This window comes from Myotis myotis, unplaced genomic scaffold (genome assembly GCF_014108235.1).
Source record: "Myotis myotis isolate mMyoMyo1 unplaced genomic scaffold, mMyoMyo1.p scaffold_m19_p_2, whole genome shotgun sequence".
NCBI lineage: Eukaryota > Metazoa > Chordata > Mammalia > Chiroptera > Vespertilionidae > Myotis > Myotis myotis.
Genome location: NW_023416324.1, coordinates 165,784,228 through 165,804,986, shown reverse-complemented (window position 1 = coordinate 165,804,986; position 20,759 = coordinate 165,784,228). Strand labels below are relative to the sequence as shown.

The window sequence follows — 20,759 nt, the reverse complement described above, 5'->3', positions numbered from 1 at the left end:
TACCTCAGTGCGGTCTCAGTTATAAATGAGTTTAGCCCTAGCTGGCTTGGCTCAGTGGATAGAGCGTCAGCCTGCGGACTGAAGGGTCCCGGGTTTGATTCTGGCCAAGGGCACATGCCTGGGTTGCAGGATCAATCCCCAGTAGGGGGTGTGCAGGAAGCAGCCAATCAGTGATTATCATCATTGATGTTTCTCTCTCTCTCTCTCCCTCTCCCGTCCTCTTTGAAATCAATAAAAAATATACATAAAACAATGAGTTTATTGTCACTCTCTGGAGCTCTGGGCCTCTCCCAGGGCCAGACGTCCTTCTTCACTTGGGCGCTCACTGGCTTGGCTCTCGCTGGAATATCCTTTGTGCGGCAGAGGCTTTAAAGCTCCTGAATTGGACATTCTACACCTTAGTACCTAGGACTCAACATGCATATCCCAGGGCCACTCCGGAGACTCCGGCTCTGTTGGCTTGGGTGGCAGTCTGGAATCTGCAAATCTACAAGCTAACAAACTCCCCAGGTCATTCTGATGCTGAGGACCCAAGGCCTATGCTTTAAAAAATCGCTATTTTAGTCCCAGGACTAAAACTCTTCTCCGGGTTTCCCCAGGCCACTGGTGGAGCTGTCCTCTTCCCCATGACTCCATCCACCCCCTGGACATACCTCTCCTTAGGCCCAAGTCACATTAGTGTCACGGAACTGTGGCCTTGTCTCTATTTCTCCAGCATGTCACACAGAGCATGGCCTGTAGGGGGTATTCAGGAAATGTCTGTTGAATCAATGAGTAAATAAGTCAATGAGTGAGTGAGCAAGTGAATGAATTTAACATCAGCACCGAGTAAGTACAGCCTTTTTGGGTTCCTCCCAGTTCTTCCAGCTCTAACTTGAGGAAACCGTGACTTGCTATTTGAGACCATTTTTCATTCTGTGTCCTTGTGGCAATCTCTCAGAGACACTAAAGTCAGCACCAGTGGTGGAAAGCAGTTCCACACATGCAGCCTAAGGGAGCATGTCTGGTTCTCCACTAAAGCCCAAAGATGGGTGGATCGAAGACGTCCATCCACAGGCACTGCTGCTGTGGCTCCCAGGCCAGAGAAATGGCACCAGACCTTCTCTTCCTGCAGAAAAGCCCTAGGTCAGATTTGGGGAAGGAGTGTGTTTGTGTTTGTGTGTGTGGGGGGGGGGGTGGTAGGGGGGGGCAGGGGGAGCGTAGTTTGCCCTTCTCCACCTCTACTGCTGAGAAAAGCTTTGGGCTAGAAATCCAGGTTGGGATGTTAATGGTGAGTTTTGAATCAAAACACAATAAGCTCCTCATTCCTTTCCCATTCACATCTTCCATTCTTAAAGCTGAAAATAAAAGGCCCTGCCTGTCTTGCGTCCTGCCAGACTGCCCCAGGCTAAATCAAAACCTTAAGCTGCTGCCATTCACCTGTGCTCCTGCGCTCTGTGCTGTAAGCAGGTGACAATGATCAGGTTGGGTGTTGAGGACAGTGTGATGTAAGTGGGGCTGGTGATGAAAGAGTTGCTGACAGACAGTGCAAGCAGACACCATGGGAACAGCTTGGGTTATGAGGTAATTTGGTCCAACACGTAGGCCCTTCTGTTTTCTTTGCCTTGACATTCGATGCCCCAACAGTTATTCAGTAACCAGAAATGAGGTGGGTCCTATGAAATTCCTGAATCTCCTTGGGGATGGAAGGGGGCTGTATTTCTGTGATCAAGTGCACGAGAGGAGAAGCCAGAACTGGAAACCTACCCCAGGACAAGTGGATGAAACAAAACTTGGGGAAGATACTCAGAAGCAAGGGGCACCATTTCTGAGGAGAGAAGGACAATGACTCTGCATAACGTTTAACTCAGACAAGCATGCCCCGCTCTTCGGGGGAAGTGAAACGCGCTCCCAGACTGATGCATCACTCCAATCTCTGCCACCATCGTCACATGGTCAACTTCTCCCTCTGTGTCTCTTGTTTTAAGGACACCAGTCAGATTGGATTATAAAACCACCCCACTCTAGTATGACCTCATCTTAACCAAGTACATCTGCAACCACCTTCTTTCTAAATAAGGTCACATTATGAGGTACAGGAGGTTAGGATTTCAACATATATTTTGGGGACCACAATTCAACCCATAAAAGGTAACAACTCCCAACAGCTGTAATCAGCCCAGCTCATAAAAGGAAATCCCAGAGCCCACACAGTCTACCTAGCTCCACTCAGTCCTGGGAAGGCCCTTAGCTAGGGATACATCTGTGATTCCCCCCCAAGATGGAAATGAGACATTCATTCATCAATTCTTTCAGCAAATGTTTACTAAGCACTTATTAAGTGTCCTACACACACTGGCTATGGATGAGAGAAATAAGACAAGGTCCCAGTTATTGATGAAGAATTTTCGAAGAAAAACTGTTTAGTTTTGTAAATCTTTGTTCAACTGTCTCCAGCCTATACCGCCTAAGTATGAGCAGTTTGAGAGCCAGGTAACCTGGCCCAGGTGGCCTTTGAAACAGGTCCCACATATTCATAATTATTTGTGGAATTGGGCTGCAAGGAGCCTTTGGGGAAAGAAAAACAAGCATTCAAGTGGCTAAAGCACAATGTACTACAGGTTAGAGGAGAAAAAAATTCAAAAGCCAGGGAGGCACAGGGAATACTCTTGAGATTTTAGAGCTGGAGAGAATTTTTGAGAGCATCTAGTTCAGTGGTTCTCAACATTGGCTGCACATTAGAATCACCTGGGAATCTTTTTAAAATCCTGATTTCTGGGCCTCATCCTCCAGAAATTCTGTTTCTTTGTTATGGGGTGGGGCCACAACATTAGTAACAAAGAAACAGAATTTCCGGAGGATGAGGTCCAGAAATCAGGATTTTAAAACGATCCCCAGGTGATTCTAATGTGTAGCCGAGGTTGAGAACCACTGATCTAGTTGGTGGTTTTCAAACTTAAACACAAAAACCAATAGAACTGTTTAAAAACAAACAAAACCAAAATGGTATGAGGATATGTGATGTGTGAACAGGCGAAAGCCAAATGGTTGTGGTAGAAGGGTGAGAGGGTTTGCAAGTGCCCCTCCTGCTCAGCACCCCAGCCTCTGCCCGCACTCCCTGGGAGGAAACTCCTCCCAGGCATTCGTTGGAAACCATGAGACTACTCATGAGGACACTAAGGCCCAGAGAGGAGGCAATGAATGTGGTCCTCAGGGACATACACTGTGAGTCTACGGCAGAGGCAGGACTAGAACTCGATCCTCCCCTGACTTTCAGTCCAGAGCTTTCGACACTACCTCCTATCTCGGGGTAAAGTGGACAGGAAGATGGGTTTCCACCTCCTGGTCGCCTTCTCACCCAGACTCTCCTTTTCTGCAGGCTCCTTCTCGTCCCCACACTGCTTTCCTGGCAGGGCCTATCCAGTGCTGTGATCCTCTGTTCCTGGAGGCAGGGGAAGGGACTCAGTGGCTTTCCAGTTCCTTCCAGCCAGTGGAATTAGACTTCCTTGCTCTACAACCCTGGTGAATCCTTCAAAACTCCCCGGGACTTGCCCCACTCTATCCCTCAGTGGAGGAGAAAAATCAAGGTTCATGAGACACAAATTGGAAGTGATTTCTTCACAAGTTTGTTCTAAAACCAGCTTTTTCTGATCCAGATGTTTGACAGAGGCAGAATAAGTTGGGGAGATGCATAGACTTCCACAAAATATTTCCACCTCAATTTGGGACAGCTTAGGAGTCTATACTCAAAGAACAGCCAACATCCAACTTTCTTAACCCAACCAACTCAACCCTGGGAGAAACTTCCAAGGAGACCGGGTCTGTTCATGGCGTGTCCTGTCCACAGTTGTGGTCAATTTGTCCTCCATCCATTGAAATTGCTCTCCAAAAACTCACTGCAACCTTGGGGGATGTTGAGTCCAGAGACACTCTCCTGCCAGTCAAAGGAAGGGCAGTAGTTTGGAGAAATCTCCAGAGTGGTGCCTCTAGGAGGAATGATGGGCCTTGATATGTGTACTCAACACCTCTGATTCAAGTCCAGCCTCTGCCACTTACTACCAGGTGACTCAGGATCGATCTCCTGATTACTCTTGAACCTGTCCCGCCCTGTAAATTGGGGGTTTACCCACAGTCATTCAGCAAACACTGACTGAGCACCTACCATGCAATGCAGAGCTGTGATGAATGCTGCCCCTTCCTACTGCACAGGCTGGTGTGGGGATCATCGGACTGTTAGGAATCTGATAGTCAATGGTGGTGATATTTACATGTTGTTTCTCCTCCAAGATCCCGATGGAGTGGGAGACATTTATTTCCCCAGCGTGTCCTTTACTCCTCCAGACCTCTTTCTCTGATTTTATGCCAAAACAATAGGATTCGATCTTACGTTTTTCCTAACTTTCCATCACACCACCCATTTTGAGGGCTGAGTTGGCATCTGAAAAACCATGATCCCTGCAAATAGATATTCTTCAGTTTTTCTTAAAAAATAGGACTTTGCCTTATTCATCCTGCATTCCCAGCAACATAGTAAATATGTGCTTAGTAAATATGTTGACTGACTGACTGACTGACTGAATGAATGAATGGGAAATCTTGCCTCCAAAGAGAAGAATTAATGAAATTAGAATTAAGAGTAAGAACAGCTTTTCTGAGTTTATTTTACCTATTTCATATAGATCAGCATTCTCTTTAATACTGTCCTGGCTGCTGTGCCTGACTCCACGCTGCACGCTCCCTTTCTGGCTATGGCATAAAAACCCTTCGTTCTAGAAGACATTGTATGCTGTCCAGCCGCCAGTCCCAGCTTCAATCTTCTGACATCTTCCTGTTACACCCGTTACACAAAAGGGAGTGAGCGATGCGTGTGTCCCCTGCCACCCTCATACTAACTGCCAAGGCCCAGGGGAATATTTTCATCCAGCCTTTCTCCCCCTTTCTTTTTCTTTTAAGCTTCTTCTAGTGATAAAAGCTGAAGCAAATTGAAATTGGCAGCTCTGTGGTCTTCAAGCAATAGGAAAAGTACCAGAGATCATGTGAACCACACTTTTGAAAACTTAAAAAAAAAAATCTAATCTTGCCTCAATAAAAAACGACATCATGTCACGGTAGTCGGCAGGGGGAATGGCTTGAAAGTTGCTGGCAGTGGCCCAGCAGAGTTCAGGGGTTCTGCTGGCTGCGCCGAATTCCCACGGGAAAGGTGGAGGGAGAGGGCTGCCTTTCAGGTGAGCCCAGGAGTGGGGTCCGGGGTAAAGCTCCCCCTGAAACTCCCTATAATCCCCTGCATTGCTGTAATCGCAGCTCGGGGGCTGGCTTCCTCCACCCCTTCTCCCACCGGCCTTTCTTCCTGATGTAGCTTTTGGCTGTGTTCCCCTGGCTGGCTTTGAGGGAGAGGCGACAGCCAACCTGGGAAATCTCAATGACAACGAATCTCCCTGTGAGGGCACAAAACCAGAGCCAAAGAAGGTGGTACCAACTGCCCAATTCCACTGAGTGTGGTGTCTTTGCAAACTCACCCCTGTGTGGTCTGAGCCAACGACAACAATCAAAATGGCAGGTTGGCTGTGCTGAGCCAGCCCTTCTGCATGGAGCTGCCTCGGCCCCGGAAAGTGCAGAGCTGGGGCTGGTTTTCATGGCGCCCCAGTTTACCTGCAGTTGATAGTGACTGTCTACTACCAGCCACTGACTGTTCATTAGCCACTTCCGAATGGGTATTTAAGAGACAGGTGAGAGTGACTGCCTCTGGGACACCGCTTGGGGGATGGGGCCACCCATGGAACCGTTACTTTTTTAAAATGTATTTTTATTGATTTCAGAGAGGAAGGGAGAGGTAGAAAGAGATAGAAGCACCAATGATGAGAGAGAACCATTGATTGCCCCACACTGGGGATTGAGCCCACAACCTGGGCATGTGCTCCGACTGGGAATCAAACCGTGACCTGCTGATTCATAGGTTGACGCTCAACCACTGGGCCACTGGGCTGGAAGGGTTACTTTTGTACTGCTTAAAATTTCTAACCAGATGCATTTTGATACACTCAGTCAATCCGTAGATAAAGAGACAAAATTCATTAGCAGTAAATGACTGCTCAGTGATGCCTGTTTCTCCCTGTACTCCTCATCTGACTTCTCAGCCTGAGATACACATGACCCCCAGGGACACAGACTGGACCAACAAGAGGAATTCTGGAATTTCAACTTTACTTGAACGACTGGGCAGAGGGAGTGGCAAACACAGTTACTTTTACATGAAAAAAAAGTATGGATATATGTGAAGTATAATGCAAAATGTGCTTGGATAACTAAGAGGAAACATAATGTTTTCATTCCACTGTATGCCATATACAAACAAACCAAGCACCATGCCAACCAAGCGGTCGGTGCCGGCTCTGTGTTCCAGGGTCCCTGAGCTGCAGGGGTGTCTGAGAGCCTGTTTGTCTCCGGGGTTGCACCTGTGAAGCAGAGTCTAGTTCAGGGGTGGGCAAACTTTTTGACTCGAGGGCCACAATGGGTTCTTAAACTGGACCAGAGGGCCGGAACAAAAGCATGGATGGAGTGTTTGTGTGAACTAATATAAATTCAAAGTAAACATCATTACATAAAAGGGCATGGTCTCTTTTCTTTTTAGTTTTATTCATTTCAAACAGGCCGGATGCGGCCCGCGGGCCGTAGTTTGCCCACGGCTGCTCTAGTTAGTGTCAACAACCAAGAGGGAAGGTGTTCCTAGAGGGGCTGGGGGTGGCAAAGCTGAACCTTAAAGGAGGGGAAGGATCTTGTTTGGCAGAGCAGGGGTGGGAGACTGTGAGCAAATGGTGGTGGGCTGGTCTGGGCAGAGGTGGGCCTGGGGCAGAGAGAAGTGGGGGTGCAGAGAAAATGAAGGTAGACCCAGATAAAGAAGGCTCCAATGAGGGACTGCAGAGCTTAGACTCCAGGTGGCCAGCCCGTGCTTCTTAATCGTGTTCCTGAAGCCCCACTTCAAGGTGGGAGAGAGAAGATAGATGCCCTGGGCGTTCAAGAGGTGGCCAAAGCTGCTGAAGACCTTTCTTAGCAGTGTTAGTTCTACTGCCAAAACACATGCACAATCCAATCACCTCTTTGCTACCATTCTGGTCCAACCCACTTCCATCTCTCACCTGGATGATGTCATAGCTCCCTAAGCAGGGTCTCCTTGCCTCTGTCCTTGCCAACCACAGAGCAGATTTTTTCATAATATGAAGTCACATCATGTGACCTCTTTGCTCAAAATCTTGCAATGGCTCCTGCCTTCCTCAGATCAATAGCCAGGTCAGTAAAATGTCCCCAGGCCTGCATCAGCTCTCTCTCACTCCCCTTCCCACTTTGCTCACTTGGCACCCATCACTCTGGCCGCCTGGCTTCCTTAGAGCACTTAGGCTGGATGCGGTCCTGCCTCCGAGCCTTTGTACTTGCTATTTCTTCTTTGGAGAAAGCTTCACACACTGGCTCCCTCCTTTGCTTCAAGTCTTCTAAGGCCTTCCCTAACCATGCAATTTAAATCTGCACCTCCTGGCACTTTCTATCTCCCCTCCCTTCCTTGATTTCTCTTTGCAGTACTTGTCACCATTCAATATACTATCAAATCCACTTATTTATTTTGCTTGTTTATCTCTTCATCTAAAATTTAGGCTCCAAGAGTATGGGTTATTTTTTATTTCTGCTTTACCACAATGTAACACCATGCAACTCCTCCTTAAGGAGAGTTGCAATTCATAAATGTAGAAGGAATGAGGGGAATAACATGACTTTTAGATTGCCACAATATTCATTGCCACAGGTGAGATCCTTTGAGACATTTAGTAGGCAGAAGTGCAAGCGTAATAGCATATTTGCATTGCTTTGAAATATCACACACGCACACCCCAAAAAAACTTTTAGGAAATACAAAAGTCATAACTTGATCATAGACAATCCTGGAGAAACGATCTTAACCTTGTGATCATGTTTAATGGCAGTGAAATACAACGTCAGGTACGTCTGGGTGTTCTTCCCAATAATGCAGCTCCTCAATATCGCCACGAGGAAATGTCAGACAGACCCAGTGGAGGACATTCTATGAAACAACTGACTAGGACTCTTGAAAGTGTCATGAAAGACAAGGAAAGATGGTGGAGCTGCCACAGAGTGAAGCAGATGAAGGAGATGAGATAACTAAATACACTGTGGAAGCCTGGATGGGGTCCTGGAACAGAAAGAAAACACAATCTATTAATGGAAAAAATGGTGGAATCTGAATTAAGTCTGTAGTTATAGGATTGGAGCAAGATGATTTCCTTAGCTTTAATGATCACTCCATCATTGTATAAGATGGTAACACCGGGGAAGCTGGTTCAAGGGTTAAATGAGCCCTATGTACTATTTTTGCACCTTTTCTATAAGTCTAAAATTACCTCAAAATATAAAAATATATTTAAACGTCATTGGGGCAAATTTGGAAGTCTTTTCTCACTGAACTCTAGGTGTTGGGGCAGGAAAAAGGGGAAACAAGTCTAGGAGTTATTATTAAACGTGGAATGTGGAAGAAGGGTCCACATAGTTCAGACAACAAACCAGTCGTCATCTTTTGACTCCTCCTTCCCCATCATGGTCCAGTGGAGGCCTGGCAGGTCTCGTAGCCTCTTGAATCCCTTCTCTTCAGCCCACCAGCCCCACTTTAGTTAAGGCAGGGCTCCAGCTTCCCCTCTGGGTTACAAGTCAAAAGACAGATCAGAAGAAAATGAATGCACGTTGTACGGAAACTGAGTGGGAAAGTTGGCTCAACCCTATCAGTAAGTGAAAGGAAAAAAATTCACAAAACTCCAAATCCCCAGTCTTGGTCACTGTGCACAGCCTTTCTTCTCCAAGAGAAAGCGGTGGCCCCACACAGGGTTATCTACAGTTTTTAGTCAAAGAACTCAGCATATTTGGGTGTTTTTTCATCTCCCCCTTTCATTTATTGTTTCAGGGTAAACACTCGTGATTCATAAATGCCTTACGAGTGAATCAGTATTCTCCTGTTCAAACCAGCAGAGGCCACATCAAACAATAGCCCACAAGGTATTATTAATCATTAAATAGGCACATAGAAGACCACTCAGGCGAGGGAGCCATTTTTCTTTTTGTCTTTTTTTTTTTTTTTTAAGGGAATTAACAAAGAATAAACCTTGACTTTGGCCTATTTGGAAAAAATTTTCTGGGTGTTTTTGTTTTTTTTTCTATTAAAGTTTTAGTCAACTTCAAGGCTAAAAGGACAAATATTTCATGTGGGAAAATGCTCCTTCCTTTAGGGTCTTCCTTCGGCTATGAAACAATGGCTTGGATTTCAAATGTTAGCACTCGTTTTTCCACATTCACCTGCCTAAGGAAAACAGATGTGCTCAGCCATAGTAAGTAGGTGCAAGAGTCCCCGGTAACACTGCTATGCGGTAGCCACAATCTGGGTGCAAACTGGTAGGGGAGGAAGCTCAGAGCACACACACTCTAACCGAAGAGGAAGCCGTCATGTCAAGCATGCCTTGAGCACAACCGTCCAACCATCAGGCGCCTCCCTCTGACCTTGCTTTCTCCTTTATACTCTAGGTTCAGAAATGGGGCTCCTACCTCTATGGAAGGCAGATCAATGGCATCACCTTTCACAGATGCTGAAATGCTAAAACATCAGTGACTGGAGAAGAATCTTTCTTCTCAGGAAGCATCCCTGACGAAAAGATAACGGAAGAGGTGGATGAAGAAACTAGTAGATGCCGTCCTGGGCCCACAGAAGTGGGATGGCCACATGTCCCAGCTGATGCCAGTTGTCCTGACATAACTGTTAAAAGCATTACGTCCTAACACTCAAGAGTGTCCCAGTTTGGACCACAAAGTATATGCTCATCGACAAGAACCTGCTGGAGCAGGAAAGACCTCAGACAGTCATCTTCCCCACCAATCTTTATCTCATATAAATGCGGCTGGGGTCCCTGGAGGGCCTGTTCACATTACTCTTTTGGGTTGTGTCCCTCTGCAGCCACCCCATTCCTTCCTGGCGGGGGGGGGGGGGGGGTGGGGGGTGGGGAGGGTGGGGAAGGAGTCACCCACACATCTTGCTGATGCCCCTGCCTCCACCAGAACTCTGCTTTCCGTGGGCCTGAGGCTCATTGCAATGATCAGGGCCAGGCCACACCAAGCTCTACACTGCAGACAAAGCCGCATCCACAGTGCTAGGGCGGTAGAGACCCTCCTCCCTGGGAAAGGAGAAGCAGCCAGATCCCTTTTTAGGTTTCTCCTGCTCCCACCGCCTGAGATTCATAAAACACTGGCTGACGCTTCTGCTTTGTCAAATACTCATGGACCAATTTACCACAGTGGCTGTCCATGTCTTTGAAAATATTAACATCTTGTGACTTTTTTCAGATGAATGAGGGTACCTATGTTACTCGCCCAAGACACATACTGGTATATAGCAATGCTAAAAACAGCTGAAAAGTTACATTGTATTTACAATATGCCAGGCATTGTTCTAAGCACATTATATACAGTGGTTCTCATAACGAACCTATAAGGTAACATGATCTTTCTACGTAACCGGTAAGTGAATTGAGGCACAGAATGGTCATGTCACCTAGCTAGAAAGCGAGCAAGCTGGGACGCGAACCAGGGCGGTCAGTCTCCAAAGTCTTTACTTTTGAGCCACCTGCTACAGTTTCTTTTCTGAACAGATATAGAGATATGTGGTCAACATTCCTATAAGAAATGATCACCCGGTCAGTCAAATCTCAGCTGTAAAACACTTCAAGTTCACAGAGGAAGGTGCTATTTAAATATGAGGCCATTTCGCCTCGCTTTTATAGCCTCCTTTATCAATATCACTCACCATCGTAAAACAGCAGGTGTGGCAGGGTGCTCGATGAAAACAGGTGGTTTTGTGTGTGGTGTTTACACCTATTGAACTCAGTGTGTCTGGGCATGATTACTCTTTACTTCTTGGTCATGCACGCTTCCATGAGGGGTGGCATAAAGAGAGTGAGGGCACACACAGAGGTAAGCCATGGTCCTCCTCACAGGGACCCGTCCGCTTCAGCGACTGCCCACCAGACTCTCCTGTCCCAGCTGTCCTCCTTTTTAGTTCCCTTCCCACTTTCCAGAAGGACCTGGGATCTCCCACTGGCCTCTTTTGCCGTTGCATCTGCTGCCCAGTGGTGGAACCTGCCTGCTTAAGTCTTACTTATTAACTATACACAGATATGGCAGAATGCGATTACAGTAGAATTATTTGGGAGCTCAGTATCTCACTTCTTCCCACGAACCTTACCCTGGGAATTGCTTTGTACTTTCATATGGCCATGTGGTGGTGTGTCTTTAATAACCATCAATAAAGATAGGCCTGGGAAAACACGGACAGCCACAGATTCCTCTAAATTCCCCTGACTGCAACAGAGCAGGGCTGTCCGCAAGGGTATCCTGGCTGCCCAGAGGTAGTCACTGGGAGTGGTCAAAGTTAACCCAGCTCTGATTCAGCAACCAAAGAAAATGGGAAAATGTGCTAACCCTCTGAGGGCTCCATGACATTGCCAATAAAATAGACTTAAGTCAAAGTTCATTTATGCAATTATTCTTCAAATATTTGAAGGTTAATTCAAGTTAAGTTCGGGTCATTGGAAATTGGGTGGTTTAAACCCCTGACTGTATTGTCTGACTACCATCAACACAGGCTCACCAGGCACAAAGAAAGTAAGCCAAGACTCCTCCCATCTGTCTGATGACAGGTACTTCTAGACACGCCATCGAGGTCTGTCCCAGGTGCCAGGCTTTGAGGGCAGGTGAGGAGGGTGCAGAGGGTGGAAGAGCCACCCCGGCCAACGATGCCAACTACTTGAACGCGGTTACTGGGCCCTCTGTGACTGTGGGAGCCCAGCGAGGTGAGGTCCCAGCTGGATACATGTGTGATACGTGCACAGCGTGGCTATCTCCTCGGGAAGCCGGTGACACTCTGGCACTTTCTCGGAGCCCTCTGTGGGTCAGGCAGGCGGCCGCACACCAGCACGTCACACAGCGCTCCCCTGGCATTTCAGTCAAGGCTGGCCATGGTCGTCTGACCCCGCAAAAGGAGAGGTTCTTTTCTCTTCCTCACAGAATGTCTCGCCCAAGCAGCCCCTGAACCAGGTCCAGGCCACGGGTTTTATGTGATGCTGACGACAATACAGACAGCACAGAGCAAAGCTAACTCATGAGGGAAAGGGATGCGGAGTCCAGAGTTCTACAAGGACCCTCGGTCACAGGCCTGGTCTCCCTTGCCGAGGGCTTTCCAGGAAATCCCCCTGAAGGCACTGGACGCTGAACTAAGCAGCTCCAGCCTCAGGCCAGGGGAGACTACGACCACCACCTTTCCATGCCTTTCCTAGAACCTGCTCAATCACCTACCTGCTCAGTGAGATCTCTTCCCCTGACTTTCCTCCTCCCCCAAAGGAGGAAGGACCTTTCATTTTTGCCCCAAAGATGCATCCTCTGGGTTACTAATATGCTACACCAAATGGTCCCATGTCCCGGTTTCTGGAAATCTTATTGTCGCCTGTGGCTAAGAAAGGAAATGCGGTTCTCTCCTGGCCTCTAAGCTCCCTGCCCGGCCTTGTCTCTCTAGAGCAGGGGTGGGAAGGTCAGGCCCAGGGCCATCTAAGGCCCAAGAATCATTTGGTCTGGCCCTGCCAAGGCATTAGGGGTGAGTTAATTAAATGTTTGACTGAATATAGCAGATGAATTTTTAAGCTAATAATTTTATATGGCCCACAAATGATGTGATAAATATCCAAATGGCCCTTGGCAGAGAAAAGGTCCCCCACCCCTGCTCTAAAGGTACTATTTTTCAGAAAACTCATCTGTCCTATACCCTGTGCCCCCAGTAGCCCAGGGCCCTGTTGAATGTCTCCTGCACTGACCACTTGAATCCTGTCTCTGCCCCCATCCTCCCACCAAAGTCTTTCTAAATCATAAGGATATATATAATGACAACATGTCGCAATGGACTAAAAAGTGTCTTGTCAAGTGTCAAGTACAACAAAGCAGGGAAACAGGTACCTCCAACTCCGTGGAAGAGACCAGAAGGCCTCAACCAGGCCAGCACCCACCAGTCTTAGGCTGCGTTTGTGGCGGCTGCCCGAACACCTTCTCTCATGCCCTAAGCCTGATATCCAAAAGGAAAATACAGGGTGGGCAAAAACAGGTTAAATTACCAGCCATCATTACCTAAACGATGAGTCATAAGTAAGGATACAAAATAATAATAATACAAATAAATATAATAATTAGTAATAATATGAGGATGAACTGTTTCATATACTCACAGCGATAAACTTACTTTTGCCCACCTCTGTATATATTTCACATGCAAATACCATTTACTGACCACTGGGAAAATCTCTTCTATTTCTCCCCTTTCCCTCTGCTAAATGTGAGTCAGCCAGCAGGTCGATGTGATTGTGCCCCAAGGCCTTCACTATATCACCAGCATCGCACCTTCTCTGGGCCTAACACAAGCCTCGTATTGACAGAACACAGATTCAGGGCTGGAAATATTCTCTCCCCCAACCTTCCTTTTAGAGCACAAATAAAGGAAACAGGTTGGCCATTATAAGAAGGGATGACATGAGGCAGGATGATTGTCGTGTGTGGGCCCTTTAAGTGGCTTCCTGGCTCCCGGGACTTGGAAGTCAAGATCCCTTCTTTTCCAGAGGTTATGGAGTGATGAGCATATCCAAGAAGAGAGTTACAACGCAGCAAGCCTGAAATTTACCCGTGCTCTGTGCTGGGCATATTCTGTCATACTACCCAAATCACTCACCAGCACACAGCTGGAAAACCCGTCTTTCGTGGTAATGTTGCTCACTTGCTGTAGATGGCATTTCAAAATGTTTTCACATAGAGATACAGCGGGGTGGTTTTCTGGACTGGTGGGCAGGAAACCTGAGCCTGTTCTGGCTTTGCTAGACCCTCTCTGGGAGGCTGCTTGACCTTGGGCAAGTCACTTCCTCCTGGGCTCAGTTCTTCCAGTGCCTTCAATGAGGGGGCCGGCCAGTTCAGCTGCTTTTTAGGTCCCTTCCCCTGCCTCCTCTTTCCCTTTTGCTCTGAGAGATAATGCAAAGATAACAATGATGGTGATTTTAATTAAAATGTTATATACATTTGTCCCATATTACTTTTAGGCTCACAATTTTACCTAAGTAGTTTTCCTGGCTAGCTGAGTTTTGCTTTTGTTTGTGATTTTTTGAGAAACTTGGTCTGATATCACCATCTGAACAGCTATCAGCAATCCAAACAAACGCATGTCCTGGGTTGAAAGGGGTTAGGCTTTGCCTCCCTTCCTGGGCCTTCCAGAGGCCCCCCCAGTCACCAGCCAGGGTAAAGTTCTGAGCCTTTTGCACACAAGGGTACAAGTCAGATCCCTCGGGAACGACCTCCTGTGTCCCGGGCTTGCAGGCTTGCCTCACTGCAATGCTGCTCAGAGGGTAAAAGGTTAGCCAAGAGCACATTTAGAGCCTTCCAACCACGCTGCTGAGGCCAGGCCGAACGTGGGAGTTAAGGGCGCCCTGCCCCCACCCCATTGGGAAAGGCTTTCTTGGCAACCATCCTTCTTCAGAGCCCATTAGAAAGCGCACATTCCCGTGGTCTCTCTGGCTCTAGCCGAGTTTTCCAAGAGGAGGTGGGGGAGGCGGAAAGCACTACAGGCTGCCGTTAGCCAATGTTGAAAGCTTCTGTCTTCCACCTCCACCCGCAGTTAGCAGTCCAAGGTCCCAGCTTGGCTGGAAACCAACTAAGCAGTTTTGTTCAGAAGTAGCGACTTATTTTTATCAAAGGTGGAATGCAGAGCTGCCGTTGTTTGTAATGCCCCTGCATGGCAACCAGGACTCTTGCTCCAAGCTCTAGGGAATCCTCTTCTCTGCCTGGACACCTGGCTTTCTAGCCTATCCCTTTGCCATCCAAAAACTGCGTGCAGAGCAACTCCAGTGTCTCCGAATTAAGACCCAGAAAAAGTTCTGGAAATTCAAAGTGTCTTTATTAATGTGTCCACTTTCAATCCAGGCTTTGGTGGGGACAGCCCCCTATAAACCCACCCTAAACTGACCCAGGACCACAGCACTATGGTGTGATGGAAAGAGCTCCCAGCTGGTGGCTAGCCCCCACTCTGGCTTACGGTGCTGTGGACCCTTGAGCCAGTCCCTTGCCCTCCCTGAAGCTGGGTATCCACTTGTAAGTGGAGACTGTCTGGCTCAGTTCCCTCAGTCTTTCGAGGTCACAAAATGTTTTGAAATTCTGCTGAAAGCTATGGACCCTCACCTCAGGAAAAAAAAAATAACACGTCCATTCATTCTTTCAAACAGTATTCATGGAGAACAATTTTGAATTCCATTTCACGGGCTTTCTAGGCTCTCTGGGAGTTCATCCATGAACCTAAGGTAAGAAGTCCCAGTTATGAATTCTGCTGTGACGTGCATAGATGGACTCTTGTCTACAAGAACCATAATAATGATTCTAGTAAAGGATCATAAAACTACCAGTCAGGCAGGTGCCAGAAAACAAAGGCAGCCAGGCAGACATTATGAAGGTGATCTCAGGCTTCCCTCCCCTTCCTGTTGTGGTGCCCCCACCCCGCACGCGCACAGGCAAACAGGCAAGCACCGCAGGCCTGGAATGTGCTGTTCCTGGGCACTGGGACTGCGGGGAGCCCGCTGCAGCCCTGGAGAGGCGACAAACATCTCTTCTATCCTGGGCTTTATTTTTCTCACGGTCTCTGAAAGGGCTGCGATCAGGTGATATGTGTGGGACTGCTCCTGGTACAGGTGCGGAGCAGGTACCAAGGGGAGGAGAAAATCCGCCCAGTGTGTACTTACTCAAGACTCTTTCAATAGCTCTCCCAGATAGCTCTTGGCAGGGCAGCGACCACGTCTCTGGCAGGCTGCAGGGAATCTGAGTGTGAGAAAGTCAGTCAAGCGGAGGAAAAGGGGCGGGGGGGGGGGGGGGGCCTTCAAGTCCTCAGGCAAAATACCTTTTTCTTCTTCTCTCGCTCTCTCTCCTTTCTGTAGCTTTAAACCAAACCCACAAATCATTCAGATACTCCAGGACAAAGGGGAGTCTCACTACATGTAGCTGCATTATTTGTTTTACGGTTTAAAGCAAACAGGTAAAGCAATAAGACAGAGAACAGCCCTTCTTGGGGGCAGAAAAGGGGAAAGAGGAAACGCAGCAGCCTCTGGTCCTAATAAAGGGGCATGATACAGTAGCAAAGACGCCTTGTGAGTTGCTGGTCTCACAGTGGGATCAAAGACGTGACCGCTGATGAACACGGTCCAATATTCTCTCTGCTTTGGGAGAGAAAGGAGAATGACTGAAAAATAAAGGCTGTTGCGATCTAAGAGGAGCCTTCCAAAGCCAAAGTCTTTTCTCGAGTTTAGGAGCTTAATTCTCCATTTGAGAAAGGGGTGGAGAGTGTGTCAACGTGGTGCTATTTTCGCTGCCCAGGAAAAGGATACTGAAAAATAGTCTGTGAGCACATTTGCAAAGAAGCTTTCTTCTTAAACAGTTAGGGTGGAGGGCCACAACTTCCTGGGTTGGTTTTTATCTTTGTTTGTTTGGCCCAAACACAAATTCATGGCAAATTTTTGGTTACTTAATTGACCCCTCTGTCTATCTAAAAGTGTGTGTGTGAGTTAGTTGCTCATTCTCCCAATCTAAGCACTCCTAAAGTAGCCAGAAACAAGTTGCTGATTAACTGACTGAGGAGGCTGCTGTAGGCACTGCAGTGAGACCCTAACTTGACTATAGTCAACACTCATTCAACATTCTCCATGTACCTTCAGGGTGCCCAATCCTGAGGAGATGGAAGTTAGACCAAAAATAAAAGACTTTTAGGCTAGAAAGGACAGGAATGGTATACCCAGCTAGTTAATTAGGGCCCAAGAGCAGACAGCAGTCAATAGCAGAGCTTCCTGGAGGAAGTTACTGACTCTCATAAATTTGGGGGAACCTAGAAAGGGTTAACATGCTTCCCTGGAAGAGTTTAGTTCCTTGGAAGAATCTGGGTCAGAGTATTTAGGCAGTTTTTAAAAAGTCGGGTGCTGAGCAGAAGCATTTTAAGAGGCCTACAACGTCTGCAAGGCAGAAAGGAGGGTAACTTCATAGGCTCATCACCTTTCACCAAGAGGATTTCAAACACACAGGAAAACACCACCATTTTCAAAAGCAACAGACAATTTTCTGTCATCATCACTTTTCCATCTCTTTAAAATAACAAAACAAAGTACTACCCCATTGGCCCAGGTTGCAGGTCAACAAAGGAGACATTGTTCATCATTTCTTCAGAACATGACAGGGCACAGCCTGCTCTGCAATGTTAAGAAAACTCTCTCTCTCTCTCTCTCTCTCTCTCTCTCTCTCTCTCTCTCTCTCTCTCTCTCTCTCTCAGAGAGTAGCCTGAGGGGCAAGAGTAAGTAAATCAAGCCTGCAATGAGCTAAGATTTGGCTGCAGATTTGAGGGCTGATCTGAAAGGTGGAAATGAGGCTTGGAAGGTAAATATGGTCATAATCACAATGATTCCTTAGTTAGACTCCAGGCCACAGGGGGTACATTAAAGGGAAGGCAGGTTTCCACTAAACTTGGATCACTGGACAGTGTGCAGTCAATGCCCAGGTGAGCTGGTTCTGGGCAGGTGCTTCCAGGAGAGTATCAGCCTACACCTGTCACTTAGGAACCTCCTTTACTGGCTTGAACCTCCTAACTGGGCTCTCTGCCTTCAAATCCTACAACCCACTCTCCACACTTTTGCCAGAGTCATCTTTGTATAGGAGAACCTTAATGTCCCTTCTCTGCTCAAGAGCATTTTATAGCCTTCCATTGTCTAAAGATAAGTCCAGAGTCCTTTATCTAAGGGTCTTGTGACATAGCTTCAAGCCTCCTCCTTCAGTCGCTTCTTATACTCCTCCCAGTCACCCACCCTGGGGTCCAAATCATTTCCCTGAATGAGGACCGCAAGTTTGACAGCCTATGACTTAAATGCCATGGGTACTTCCATCCTCCCGGCCCCATGACTCACCACATTTCCAATGCCCCTCATCCTATTTTTTAAGATACAAAGCATAGGCCACTTCCTCCAGGAAGTATTCCAGGATACCCCAATTTATGAGTAATTTAATCATCCTAAACCTCCTCAGCATTTTACTTCTATCTAGACCAGTAGTTCTCAACCTTCCTAATGCCGCGACCCTTTAATACAGTTCCTCATGTTGTGGTGACCCTCAATTTCATTGCTACAAATTGAACATAATTAAAGCATAGTGATTAATCACAAAACAATATGTAATTATATATGTGTTTCCCGATGGTCTTAGGCGACCCCTGTGAAAGGGTCATTCGACCCCAAAGGGGTCGCGACCCACAGGTTGAGAACCGCTGATCTAGGCATATAACTGTCTCTATTGAACCTAGGACATACCAGAGAAATATACTGGGAAATAGACATTAGTTGCCCTTATGAGTATAGTATCTCTAGTCTGTGGGCTTCCTGGGGGTAATACCTATCTTAGGCATCCCTGTATCCCCAAATAGACCAACACTGTTGCCCACACATGTGTGCCCTAGTGTTTCTTTTAGGTTCTCCTGAACTCTCCGGCCATCATCTAAGCCCCAAGAAAAAGGAACGGTAGAGGAATGCCTGGTCATCAATCAGAAAATCAGGGTCTGTCTGCCTCCAGAGTGGACTGGAAACTCCTTGCAGGCTGCCACTGTCTCTCTCAACGTGGTAATCCGGGGGATTAACACACTGTCTGGCACAGAGTGGCGTTCCATAATGGAAGGAAGAGGGGGGCTTGCACAAGGTCACCCAGAGTCAGGAATCGCCTCCTCTCAGCCGGGACGAGATCTGGTGAAATCATTTACAACATTATCTCAGTGGGGAGCTGGGAGGAAGGAAGGAATGAAGTGTCTGAGAAATGTGTGCCAGGCCTTCAGCGGCCTCCAAGCCTGGGGAAGGGCGGGGGGGAAGGGGGGGCGACATCAAACAAGACGCCTAGGCTGCCCCGAGCCGCCGGAACAGCGCGCCGAGCGCCCGGGCGGCGGGAAGGGCGGAGGGGGTGGCGGCGAGGGGTGGCCGACCCGGGCAGGCGAGCCGGAGGGAGGGAGGGCGGGCAGGAGGCGGCCGGCAGGCCGGGGCAGTGCGCGTCGCCCGCCCCGCGCGGCAAATCCCCCAGGGAGGCCGCCGCCAGAGCCCTGGCGCTCCCGGCCCGGCGCCCGCCACGTGGCACCCGGCGGCGGCGGCGGCGGCGGCTCCTCGCGGCGCGCGGCCCGGCCAGCCGGCAGCACGCAGCCGCCCGCGCCGCCCGCCTCCTCCCGGCCGCCCGCCGGCGGCCTCCCGGGCGCAGTAAGGGGGAGCCGCCCGGCCGCCCTGGACCCCGGGAAGAGGCGGGTGGCGCGAAGCCGCTCTAACCGCAGTCGCCGAGCGGAGGCAGGAGGCTGACCCGGCCGCTTCCTAAGTGCGGTCAGGCATCTCGTGACCGCGGCGGGCGCCCGGGGCCCCGCGGGGGGAGGGAAGGCGGGCTGGCCGGGGCAAGGAGCAAACAAGAAGGCCCTCCCCCTCTTCCCCCCCCCCCCCCCGGGCTGTTGCTGGTGAGGCTTTCGCCCGAGTTAAAACCCCAAGCCTGAAATCAGGGGTGGAGTGGGAAGTTGGAATCGTTCCCCACTCTCCACCCTGGGGCTCGCGCTCCCCGCCCCGAAGGGCTGACCTTGGCCAGGGGGAACGCGGGGGAGGGGGGCAGTAAGCACAGGGACTCGGCTCCCAGCCCGCCCTCCCGCCGCCCCCTCGGATTCCCAGCCCAAGGAGGGGGCCCCCGGACACACACACACACCCCACACGCAGCGCGCGCCAATGAGCCCTGGCCAGGGGCAGGGGGCGGAGTTTTCCCAGGCTCGAGCACAGCAGCTGCTATTTACCTTCTTGGCTTCTCCTGGGGACCAGGAACCAGCCCCCGCGCTCCGCCGCCCGCCGCCGCCCCCCGCCTCTCTGCCCCCGGGGCGCGCGCACACACACTCACACACGCACGCACACACACATCCTCCCGGCCCCGGCCGCAGCCGCGGCGGCAATAAAACATCCTGGCACGTGCTCCGGCTCCAGGCGCGCCCTCGCCGGCCGGCTGATGTCAAACTGCAGCTCGGCTGGTGTCGCTCTTAAAGGGCCCGCGTGCGCCTGGTGCTGAGGCTGCGCCGCCGCCGCCCGCCCGCCTGGCGAGGAGGAGGAGAGAGGCTCCTGCACAGCCCGCCACCTCTAGGTGCCACCGAACCGAGCGAGAGCCTGCGGGTGGAAAGGGAAAGGGTGGAGATGGCGCATCCCTAAGGCATTGCCATCAAAGTCCTCCTTGTTCATCTTTCATTTGAAATTCTATTTCCTTTCTGCCCAGTTGGAAATTATTCTGATTATTTCCAGGGGAAGAGCGGGATCCAAGCCCCAACTCCTGAAGAGGAATGAGGGGTGAAGATCAAAAACCACCTTGCTCTGAACGACCTGCAAATGTAAGGTGGGAGGCATTTTTTTCCCTTTTCTGCATGACAAAAGGACATTTTTTTTTGTTCTTTTTCTGCATGATCGACTTTCACCCCCACCCCCCAATGTATAGTCTGAGCGGGAAATTGGTTGGATGTTTCGGTAACTCACACCCTTGCACACGTTCCCCCTTTTAACCACTACAAGTATAATCTTTTACCCTGTCCTTCTAAACCTTTTAAAAATATTTTTCAAATTAACTTAGCGTCAAAGCTCTATTACCCA

At 49.1% G+C, this 20,759-nt stretch overlaps 1 long non-coding RNA gene across 1 annotated transcript; it reads right to left on the bottom strand.

Moving 5' to 3' along the window:
- Positions 1-6,607: 6,607 nt before the first annotated feature.
- Positions 6,608-20,303, bottom strand: LOC118676421. The gene is made up of 3 exons (XR_004974108.1): positions 19,925-20,303; positions 15,834-15,909; positions 6,608-8,176 (listed from the first exon to the last, which is right to left on the bottom strand). It is a non-coding gene; the product is annotated as an uncharacterized LOC118676421 (long non-coding RNA).
- Between the last annotated feature and the right edge of the window lie 456 nt (positions 20,304-20,759).